Consider the following 12,621-nt stretch of genomic DNA (forward strand, 5'->3'; position numbering starts at 1 on the left):
AAGAACAATAAATCAATATTGGAGTAAATAAGCATTTAACCTTGGGTATCCAAACTCGGTACATTAAAGTATTCAAAATGATGGTCTATCTTAAAATAAAAAATACCAAATAAATAAAGCCTTAAAAACATAAATATATATACCATCAAGTACATTAAACCAATAGTGATCTATAGCGACACTTAATTAATGACTATTAAATATATTCTTTTTATTTAGAGACAACTGGTATATGTTTCTAAAGCCTATAAAAATATAAAAAATTGAATTTTATGACAATTAACTAATATTGATAGAACTTTACCACTTTTTGTTAATGTGCATATTTAATATAGTTAAACGCTATTTTTGTTATAATGATAACATATGGAAAAACTAACTTTCTTTTATGCTCATAAAAATCATCAAGCCTTGAAAAGAACATAGCATTGCTGGCTACCAACCTTATAATTCAGTGAAATAAATTAATTTGAATAGTTTATCATCACAATTGAATCATAAATAGAGATGAGCCAGTAAGTTTCCATTCGTAAGAACACATTTTTTTAGAATTCACTACGAAATCTTTTGTGCTAAAATAAATAAGGTCGATCGTAGAACTTTCACCTTTAAATTATGTTGCCAAATTGCAATTGCCGTCTCTTTCAACTCCAATTTCCTGCAAAATGTAGATGGACTTTTGCTTAAAAAATATATGAAATTGATCTGATCAATGGATAATACCAAAGTCCAAAAGGGAAACTGATACTTTGCAAAATGTTTAATGAAAAGGGACCATGTACACCTTAAAAAAAATCTAAGTACTTATTAAAATTTCATAGGTTGGCGCCTTATTAATTTGCCACTTGGCAACTATTGAAATCTGTTCTTATCTTAAAAAATAACTGTAAATTTTAATTTTAAAAAAGATAACTAATACCAAGTGACGATTCATTTTTTGTTTGCACGTTAATTTCAAATTTAAATAAATCTTTAATTGATTTTAGAAACTGTAAATTTTTAATTTTGAAAAAAATAATATTTTAATAGAATTTTTTTTGTCAATTAGATATAGATAGATATTATATATAGATAGATTTTAAAATTGTTGAATATTTGTGGTGCTGACACATGACATTTTTTACTTCTATTATATATAGATAGATTTGGGAACTCCATGGATGAAAACTATCATACCTTGAATCCAAATGCTAGCCTTCAACGGAGGAATGGAGACCTTAGCTTGAAACCCTAGATGAATCCTTCTTCTTCTTCTTCAAGTTCTAGATAGAGAATTATTTGATAGTTCTTTTTTTTGGGTGAGTTTAGAGAGAACAATTTCTATTGGGAATTTGGTGGTAAAAAAGACTTATATTGGGGTCCTGAACATAGGCAAAATGACATAGTATAGGAACTAACTAATTAGGAAAAGACCCAACTACCCCTGAACTTAACTGCTAGTTGTAACCCACGAGATCCCACTGACAGAATGTCATCAGGACGACGCGCCATCCTGCACGGCCATCGATGGTTGTTAGAAATCTAGTTTTTGGGGCTTTCGAACCACAGTCCCCCAACCATGGACCATGGTCTGACCAACGGTCCATTGGTCAGGTTGTCGTTCTGGGCCCTCAGACCAGCTGCAGGCAGGCCGTGGGTGGCCAGCGTGGGTTACACCTGTAACATCTAGGAATTGGTTTCATCTCCTTTTTTGGATAGGGGGTGTTACATAATCGAACACCCAAACGTGGAAGTTGGTGCACTTCCTTAGCTAACTATTTCTTTCCTTCCTTAACATGATCAGAACTCCCCATTGAGAACCTGCTCAAGGCATCACCAACAACATTCGCTTTAGTTGGATGATAGAGGATAGTTATATCATTATCCTTGAGCAGCTCTAATCGCCTCCGTTGTCGAAGATTTAGCTTTTTCTAAGTGAACCGTGCTGAAGGCTCTTGTGGTCCGTGAACACATCCACATGAATTTTGTAGAGATAGTGATACTATATTTTGGGAGCAAAAAACACTGCTCGAAACTCGAGATCATGAGTCGGGTAGTTCTTCTCGTGAATCTTAAGATGTATGGAGGCGTAGGCTATAGACTTATCATTCTACATCAGTACAAAACAAATCCCAACTATGGACGCATAACAATAAACAAAAAACCTTTGTACCCTCTAGTAGAGTCAACACTGTAGTAGTAGTTAACCGAGTTTTCAATCCTGAAAGCTTTGGTCAGAAGCTTTAGACCATTGAAACTTAGTTGTCTTCTGAGTCAACTTAGTCAATAAGGATGAGATAGATGAAAACCGCTCATAAAATCTTTTGTAGTAACCAGCCAACCCCAAGAAAGTCCTTATATCGGTTGGGGATGTGGGTCTGGGAAAATTTTGCATTGCCTCAATCTTTTGAGTGTCGACTCGAATTCCTTCACTAAACACAATGTGGACAAAGAACGCCACAGATTCAGGCCAGAACTTGCAGTTAGAAAACATGGCATAGAATTCTTCATCTTTGAGAGTTTGGAGGACTATTCTAATATAACTAGCATAGTCCTCCACAGTCATTACATAAATCAATATGTCATCAACGAACATGATAACAAACAATTCTAGATACGACTTAAATACTATGTACATATGATCTATGAATGTACTAGGAGTGTTAGTCAAACCAAAGGACATAACAAGGAACTCGTAATGATCATAGTGCTGCCTGAAAGCTGTCTTTGGGATGTCACTTCAACTAATGATAGCTAGATATGAGGTCTATTATAGAGAAATGAGTGGAACCCTGACATTGGTCGAAAAGATCATCAATTCTCGTAAGGCAATACTTATTCTTTATGGTGACCTTGTTTATCTCGCTATAATTGAAACACATCCTAAGAGAACCATATTTCTTTCTCGCGAATAAGACTGGAGCGCCCCAATAAGAGACACTTGGTCAGATGAAACCCTTATCAAGAAGATCTCCCAACTACTCTTTTAACTCAACTGGAGCTATTATATATGGAAAAGTAGATATGGGTTGAGTATTAGGAAGAATATATATTATGAAGTGCATCTCTCTTTAAAGAGGGACTTTAGGAAGATCGTCTGGAAAGACCTCTAAGAACTCACTCACGATTTAGACTAACTAAAGATATGATGTCTCAACACTAGTCATTAACTTGGAATAGGTGACAGATATACCTCTTATAAACTAACTTTCTAGCCTTAAGGTATGTAATAAAATGACACTTTGGAACTGATGAACTACTCCTCCACTCTAAAACTGGCCCATTAGGAAACTGAAACTTTAGTACTCGAGTTTTACCATTGATTGAGGCATAACAAACATCAAGCCAATCCATTCATTGAATAAAATCAAAATCCACCATGTCTAACTTAACTAAATCACCCATGGTGTCTTTGTGATAGACAGAGATTGTACACTCATTATAGAGTCTTTCTACTAACATAGATTTACCGACATGTGTGGATACACTAAAGGGCTCAAGAAGTTGTTCAGGAGAAATGTCAAAACTCATGGCTACATAAGGAGTCATAAAAGACAAACTCACACTAGATCAATTATAGCATAAACATCAGTAGAAAACACTTTATGCAAACTAATAACAACATCTGGCAAGTTCTCCTGATCCTGACGACTAGCCATAGCATACAGATGGTTTGCTCCTCCGGTTGTCCCTTAAGTAGCTCTTCTTGCAGCAGGTCTGTCTACTCAAGCCACTGAAAAAGATTGGGCTCTATTAGGGCCATTACTGTTTCTCCCTTTTGGGAAATCTCTCTGAAAGTTACCCATTTTACCACACTTAAAAAAACAATTTGTGCTATCACGACACTCAACTGGATAGGTCCTCCCACACTTAGCACAAGGTGGTCTTAACAACCTTTGGGCCATACTTTCTCGTGACAGAGCTCTAAGATCGAAAATTTTGAGATTCATGTTTCGGTGATCATTCCAGTTTCAGGGTGCAGGCGCACTAGTTGATGATGGAGTAGATCCAGATAACCTCTACTGAAAGGATGGTCGATTCCCATTTTTAGTCTTCTACTGGCCAGATACATGGTTTTCTGTCCTAGCCCTCTTACTTCGGTACTCTTCCCTGTCTTTCAGTTTATCCTCTTCCACCTGTTGCACGTGAATTATAAGTCTAGCTATATCCATCTCCCCTATAAACATAGTCTCCCCCTCCTTACACGTATGACGGTAAAGTCCGAACACGAACAAACACATCCTGCTCCTCATATCTGCCACCATCTCTAGAGCATAGTGGGATAGCTGAGTAAACTTGAGGTTTTACTCCTGCAGAAGCTTCCTATTTTAGATTTAAGAACACCCTTACCTTAGCTTCCCTTGGCTCCCGGGGAAAGAAACGCCTGAAGAAAACATTCTCAAATAAATCACAGCTCAAAAGCAGTGCTTCCTTTACCCCCTTCAGCTTTCGGTGATAATACCATATCCTAGATATACCTTTGAGCTGATATGGTGCTAACTCCACACATGTTGCATTTATCAACACATATGACCTCAAATACTTTCTAAAGTTCTTCCATAAAATTCTCCGGATCACCAATGATCTTCGACCCTGTGAACTCTAACATTCATCTTCAATAACTCACGAATTCTGGACATATCAACCACATCTTCATGACCCACTCCTTATTGACCAGCATAATTTTTCAAAACCTGAGTTAGCATAAGAATAACATTCCTGAACTCAACATATGTGACATCTCCCTAAGGGGGTTGAACTTGTTGTACATAGGGATCTTCTTGACCTTTATAATTGGCATTCCTCCTAACAGTATGTCCTCAAATAGCATTTCGTGGAGGCAAGATCTGAAAGACACGAATAAGCGTGAGTTAGAAGAGACTTTTATGGAGTTGAACTCTATCACACAAATAGGAGCAAGAAGAAAGTGAAAAATTTCTAAATGTCCTAGCTTCCTCATTATAGATGTGGTGGGCTTCACACTAATAAGAAGGACTCTACTAGACACTGCTTCATTGACACCCTTGAACTCTTGAACTCAATGCTCTGATACAAAGTTTTTCAGGCGCTGAGCCTACACCCTAGATGTGCCTAACACTTGAAAACCATAATTTCTCCCAAAGTGAACCCTTAGACTAGCTTACTACTTAGTCGAAGACTTACACAAGCTATAATAGGCTCAACAGAATTAAATCAGTTAAATTGAAATACTCATTTCATTAAATTAGCGAAATACTCAACAAAAATACTTATAGTATGTGAAAAAAAATCAAAGAGAGTAAATATTGAAAGACATCTCCACTCTATCTATCCATGAAGCCTCTCTTATTAAAGAAGGATGTTGGGAAAAGACCCACAACATCTCAAAAGTACTAACTAGAAAGTAAATATGAAGTCCTTCGGAATGTAAAGAGGCTCCACAAAAGATAACTGGAGTGTAGAGTGATCTCAACGAAACGTTTATTTATGATCCTGAGTCTGTATCATAAAACTATGCAGGACAAATGACATCAGTACATTGAATGAATGAGTATGTTATATAACTGAAGTGGAATAATTGAATTAAAGGAATGCACTATATAAAATATACTCAAGCGGGAGGTAAAGAAATAAATGAGTTAGATCATTTAAAGCTTTACAAAATACTTACTCATCTCTGAACTCAACATAATGAGTGATATATTAAAATACACTTTAACTCTATTGGGAGATTTTCTAACCGAAAACTATCAATATGAGTTACATGATGATACAACATCTCACCCACGTTGCTAGAACATCCTATGCGGTGCTAGGGTATAAAGCATTTCAACTAAGTGGATCCACTAAGCAATAAGGATTTATCTAAAAAGTATGATTCTTTACCAATGTTTGTAGACATGGTTTATGGGGATATTGCGTTGTATGAACACATCCCATATCGGTTCTCAATACAAATCCCAATAAATCTATTCTCATGCTCAAATATATAAAACATACTCTCTCTCTGTTTTCAGGAAATTACTCAAAATACCCTCTTAAAAGAGGTAATTCTCTAAAGTATCTCAGAATTCATAAACTCATTTAGAAATCAAAGTTTCTCTTTTCTCAGTTTAAAAATGATATCTTTGGGAAATACTTAGTTCCCTTATACTTTCTCTCAAAAGATCTCTTCAGAATCAACTCAAAACTCTTGTTTAGTTTTCACAAAAATCAATTCAATACAATGATTGGTTAAAAGGATTTCTTAATAAATAACTCAATAATAAGGTTCGTGCTGGAAAATAGACATGAACTATCAAATCTAAAATCTTATGCATGATATACAACAACTCAACAATTACGAATAAGAATTCGGAATTTAACAATACTACACATATCAAGAATACTCAAAGTCAAGGATAAAAACCATAGATTACTCTTGTACTGATTTGAAAGTAGTTGTAGGGCATGAGAACGAACTAGTCCAACACTAGACTTATATACTTGGGAAGAATAAAAATCTTGGCAAAATTGATGGAAACTTGAAGAATGCTCGAAACCCTAGCTTTTTTTCCTCCTACTGTAACTTTGCACTATTGATTTGAAGTGTTAAAGAACATAAAGAGGATCTTAAACACTACTAAGACCCCTAAATAAGTGTACAAGGATCGGGATTTAGGCTCAGAAGGGGTGGGAAATGTCTGAAATATTATTAATTAACAAAAAAACAAAAACCCCAGGTGTGTTTAACAGAGGTCATAACGGCCCGTTGCGAGTGTGATGGTCCACTACAGTTAGGCCGTCATCAAGATCTGAATCATTTGCCCAACTCTTGTTGGCATGACACTACTGTTGGCTACATGTCAAGAGGTTGACTGCTCATTACATGTCATCATCTAAACACTGGAAACGCTAGAAATTTTTGCATGTGTGATAGGCCAGCTGATGGTCCGTCACAGGTCTGAAGTCCCATCGAGGCTTCCGTTAACTTTTTTTGACACTTGGCTCCATTTGAAGTGAAATTTTTCCTTTCCAAGTTCCAGGGTGTTACACGTGATGAGACTAGGTAGGTAGGGAAATATTAGCCCTATATATATTAGTCCTTTTTAGATCTTTTGGACAATTGGTGAGGTTGCTTTTGAGTTGGCTCTACCTCCAGTATTTTCAACTATTCACCTAGTCTCCATGTTTTGATGTTGTGCTAGTATGTTCATGATGATACTTATGTTCTCTAGTATGATGCGGTTGAGTTGGATGATCGTTTGACTTTTGTGGGGGAGCTAATTTATATTCTAACCATAGATATGTGACAGTTGAGTTAAAGAGTCATTCATGTGGTGAAGGTCCATTAAAGGTATATTCCTATCGAGAAGGCTACCTAGGACACAGAGCATGAGGTGCAAGAGCAGTTTCTCAACTTGTTTAATCCTTCAGGTACTTTGTGACTCTTACTTTTGTGGATAAAAGTACTTTTCGTAGTGTATGTTGTAATGACCCTCCATGTCACTTCTATGTTAATACCATATGTTCATTGTTTAGAGCATTCTTATAGCACTGGAACTGCGAAGTTACATGGTCATTTATTTGGTTTTTATGGGAATTTCTATGTTTTTGAGCTTTTGAAACTTAAACGATCATTTTTTTCAAGGGTTTAGGAAGAGAACCTCAGAATCTAACTTTAGAAGTTCCATCAGCTATGAAAGGGTCATTTTAATAATGTGCCATGGTCAGCAAGGCTCCAAAAGCTTTCGGTGTGTGTTTGTGTAGTTAGACTTTTTGCTTTTATGTTTTGGCCAAAGTTTGAACCTGATCTACATTCTTGGTAAATGTGCCTAGATGAGAATTCTACTAGTTAGCTCTAAAATATTGTGTTTTATCTATAACAACGCTTCGTGCGAATCTCGAGGTTTATAAGCCAATTCAAAGCCTCCTTATGGATTTCGAATAAAATAAAGTTTGGGTGTGGGACCCATTTTTGTACACATGACCTCAAATGAAAGTTTTGACGTCTCGGTTGAGTCCAGAATATCGAATTTAATTAGGTTGCATACCTCGTTTGCATGCATTACTTCCAAATGAATTTTAAACACCCCAACAACATTTTTAAATTTCCCAAAACCAGTAGATATGACTCAGCTAGTGCAGGACAAAATTGGCCTTTGCGTTTATGAGCACTGGGTCACGTTCGTGCAGACCAGAGGATCTGGTCATGGTGTTCATAAGGCGCATGTCGCGTTCACGAAGGGTTGGACCCCTCTCTTAGAATTTTTTTAGGACCATGTCATGTTTGAGGGCACCCTTTTTCTCTTGCCTTCACATTCATGGGATCTTTTCTGCATTCATGAAAGGAAATCTTGTCGATCCTTCTTGTTTTCAGGCCCCTCTGTCTATGTTCGAAAAGATTAAATTGGTCTAGTCTTTATTTAAAAGGCCAGACCCGATCAACAAGGGGTTCATAACTTCAAATTGCAATATCTCCTCTGATAGAGCTCCAAATTCTGTGATTCAAAGTCAATTGTGTTTGTGAATCTTGAGGCTACGTGGTCGAGCGGTCGCAGGAGTGTCGGGGAAGCATCGTTGGAGGTAAATTACCTTTTTTCTGTGCTGCTTTAGCTTAACCATTTTTCCTTAGTGGTGAATTTTATTGCATGATCTGATTTTTGTTGTTATGATCCTCGAATTGTGTTCTATTTTGGAACAAAGGTTTGGGGGTACTAATTGACCTTTTCATAAAGTCACTTCGAGATATTCCAGTGCAGGACCTAGAATTCCCATTTTGACTCCAAAATTGGTTCGTTTTTATTTTAATTATTTTGGTGTAACTACTGTATTAACATTGTGATTATATTTTTGATAGTATTGCAATGGTCTGAAGTTGTACGGAAAGTAAAAACTCCAAAAAGGTGGTTTGGTGCGCACTCGGTCGGTCTTATATACTATGACTTTCATTCCACTAGATTAGGCTTGAGTGTTTAAGTTCATGTTGATTTGAGTGAATTTGGGGTGGGTACGTAGTTAATCATTCCACAGTACTAAGAAACCATGTTTTAGGCTTGATTGTGTAAGTCTAGAGGTTAATAAAAAGCTAGTTGGTATATGTGATCATCCTCATCTTATGGTTGGACTTCTTTGTTATTGTTGTTGTATGGTTGAGCATATTTGGCCTTAGTCTAGGTTTAAACTAGTGCTTGAAATAGACTCACAATATTTTGATCCTTTAGGCCTTGTTTTCACTTCGACACCAATCTGGATAGCTTAGTTCGTTGTACACTTGTGTAGCATACTTGAGTGTGATAGAATGAGCCTCAGTTTAGGCGTTCACCAAGCTTTGATGATCTTTTATACATTTTCCCTTACTTTACGACCTCGGGTTTAATATTCGAGGTTTTAGGCTTTAATAGGGGACTTGAGATTGGAATTAATTCGAGCTTGGATTGTTGTATTGATTACTTCAGTGTCGACATCATTCAATTGTGGTAGGGATGATTGTTGATATGAGATCCTTTGATTGTGTGACACACTCAAGAATTTACTCTTTGGCTGTGATTAGAGGTCTTGTCTTAATCTTTTCTATGTCTACACGCTCTTGGGAGTTCTATTCGTGGTGAGAGGTCCATGATATATACTATTTAGCTCAGCCGTTTTTTCGCATATTAAATGCCTTGTCTTATCCCCTTCGGAGTTGACACGCCCCTGTGATTATACTTTTTCATTTGGCAACCCTTATTGGTTACTTGTTGTTAGAGTCCTGGCTTACGGTTCCTGAATATGTACTTAGTGTAGTTAATTCTTAGTAGTTTTGGCTTTTTGTGTATCTATTGGGCTTATGGGGTCCATTCCGGTCTAACCAAAACATGCGTAGGTGTGTACCTTCTAGGCTTATGGGGTCGAGTTAGGTTTAGTTTAGTTGTATAGTTATTTATATTCTTGTCCCCTCGGGTGCTTTTATTTTATCCCTCTCTGATCTCTGTTTATTTCTAGATTATATCTTTTTATATTATTTTTACCTTTCTTGCTCCTTCATCCTATGATGCCTCCTGAGTACGTGTTGAACTAGTACTCATGCTACACTATGCATTCGTTTCTTGATGCAGGTCTGAGAACATTTTATCAGTGGTAATCATTCGGGCTTGTTGCAGCTATTGATCGGAAGCTATGGTGGGCACATGGCGTCTGGGACTTATCTGTCTCCTTCTGTATTTTGTGTAGCTAGTCTTTTGCATTTTGAGATAAGCTTTGTATTTCCACTTTTTGGACTTGTACTATTTTGTTTAGATAGCTTCGTAGTTGTGACTTCCAGGTTCTAGGATGGATCTATTGTATAAATATTTAGTTTGCTTCCACCTATTGTTCTTGTTTTGATGTTCATTTACTGCTTCCGCAATGTTCTACCCTTATAATTATTATTTGTTGTTCTGGGTTATGGGTTATCTTACCTACTGGTGGGTTATAGTATGTGTTATCATGATTCGAGAAATGGGGTCTTGACATCATATAATAAAAAAATCCATTTTCCCAAAAAGCAAGACTAGTACAGCTTTGCAGATGACCCTTAATTATTTTTAAAAAAATAGAAGTTAAGATCGCAATGAATATTTGCATAATTAAATTGCTTTAATGATATAGCAACAAAAAATGCAGATTCAATGCAAAAGCTTCATGGTTCAATGCAAGGTAGTGATTTTCTTTGATACTAACATTTTGTTCTAAGAGTAATGTAGAGGCTAATTCTTTTTATCCTTGAACAATAACACCGCAAAGTTCAACATCAAGCTAAGAATTTGCAGGGTCAAGATTGTGCAACAGCAACAAGAATCAAATTTGAAATACATAATTTTTCTTTGAGCGCAAGATTTTATATGCAGCAAATGTTTATCGAAGTTGAAGCTCCTAAATTATGGACAATATATGAACTAATACAAAATACTGCAAATTAATGTTTTCTACTACAAAATGCACCGCACCATGGATATAAATATTGCAAAGGATTTTTAAAAATACTGCTACGGCACTACAACAGACTCTCCATATTAGATTATCCATGTTTTCTACTGCAAAGAAATCGCACGAAATCCACTGCGTAGCATCAATTTTTATATTTCTACGTCAGCAAGATAACAGATTCTTTCACCCTAATATAGGATATATTGGGTTAATCCACCCTAAAATAAGATATATCAGGTAAGTCCACCATAAATTAGGACATATCGGGTAAGTCAACACTCAAATAGGATATATTGGGTTCATCCACCCTAAAATAGGATACATTGGGTTCGTCCACCCTAAAACAGGATATATTGGATTCATCCACCTAAAATAGGACATATTGGGTTTGCCTATCATAATATAGGACATATTGGGTTCGTCCACTCTGAAATAGGACATAATGGGTTTGTCAACCCTAATATATGGCATATTGAGTTCATCCACTCTTAAATAGGATACATTGAGTCTATCTACCCTAAAATAGAATGCATTGGATGTATCCACCCTAAAGTAGAATGCATTGGGTTTATTCAACCTAAAAGAGAACATATTTGGTTTTTCCGCCCAAAAATAGGACATATTGGGTTAGTCTGCCCTCTAATAAGACATTTTAACCATCTGTCTTTAATGAGACATCTCACAATTTGTTAATTATTTATTTATTTTAAAATCTACATATCAGTTGCATAATATGTTTAAAATTTCTTGAAAAGCACATTTTTCATTAATGAGACATCTAGCAATGCCTTATCATTTATTTATTTTTAAAATATATATAGGAGAACTACATGTTATCTGTTAAATTTGGTGAAAAATTGAACTATGTAAATGTGTATCTTTTACTAAACACTTCTAATTGGTATGTTAGACTTCACAGAAAGCATAATCTACATGCAAAAGCAAGAGACATAATGCAACGTAGAACTTTATTGAAGCAGTTAACTGGGGCATTGTTTTGGAGAATCAAACTCACTACCAATGGTCAATGATCTACTCTCGAATTCTACAAAACTTATGTCCCATAGCTTGCGATATGTAGGAGTTTTCACATAAAGTTTTCCCCAAAATTTCATAAACTTCATTTCAATGCTGATGGTCAGGACAAATTAGCCACAATGTTAACTTCTTTTCCAAAAAACTCTTTCATCGTCTCTGATCAAATAGGGACAAGTCTTGACACCTAATTTTACCCTCCTTTCTTAGAATTACATTTGGTTGAGCTTCTGAGTTATTAACAAAATATTATGTTATTCATACCATCATTATTAATATCATTATTATACTATCGTTTTTTAAATTTTTAGTTTTACTAATAAAATACATTTTTTTCTTAAAAAAGTAACTTCTATCACTTTGTATTTCATTTTAATTGATTGTCGACATTTTATATCAAATTTCATACTTACTAAATTAATATAAATCATTAGAAAAAAGTTTTAACATGAGTACTTCTACATACTAATTATATATTACACTAGTTATTTAATTAGAAGTTCAAATGAATTGATTTAAAGAATGAAAATGCCCAAGAAATACTTCAATAATATGGCTACCGAATAACAACCCAAATCTACAAATCAACCCTAAAAAACAAGAGCCCAAAGGCAACAGTCCAAATATCAACCCATCAGCCCTCTTCACATCCCTACTACCCATTTTATCCTTATTTAAATACCTAAAATACCCCTTTTTTTT

This window comes from Solanum stenotomum, chromosome 1, assembly GCF_019186545.1.
Source record: "Solanum stenotomum isolate F172 chromosome 1, ASM1918654v1, whole genome shotgun sequence".
In the NCBI taxonomy this organism is placed as follows: Eukaryota; Viridiplantae; Streptophyta; class Magnoliopsida; order Solanales; family Solanaceae; genus Solanum; species Solanum stenotomum.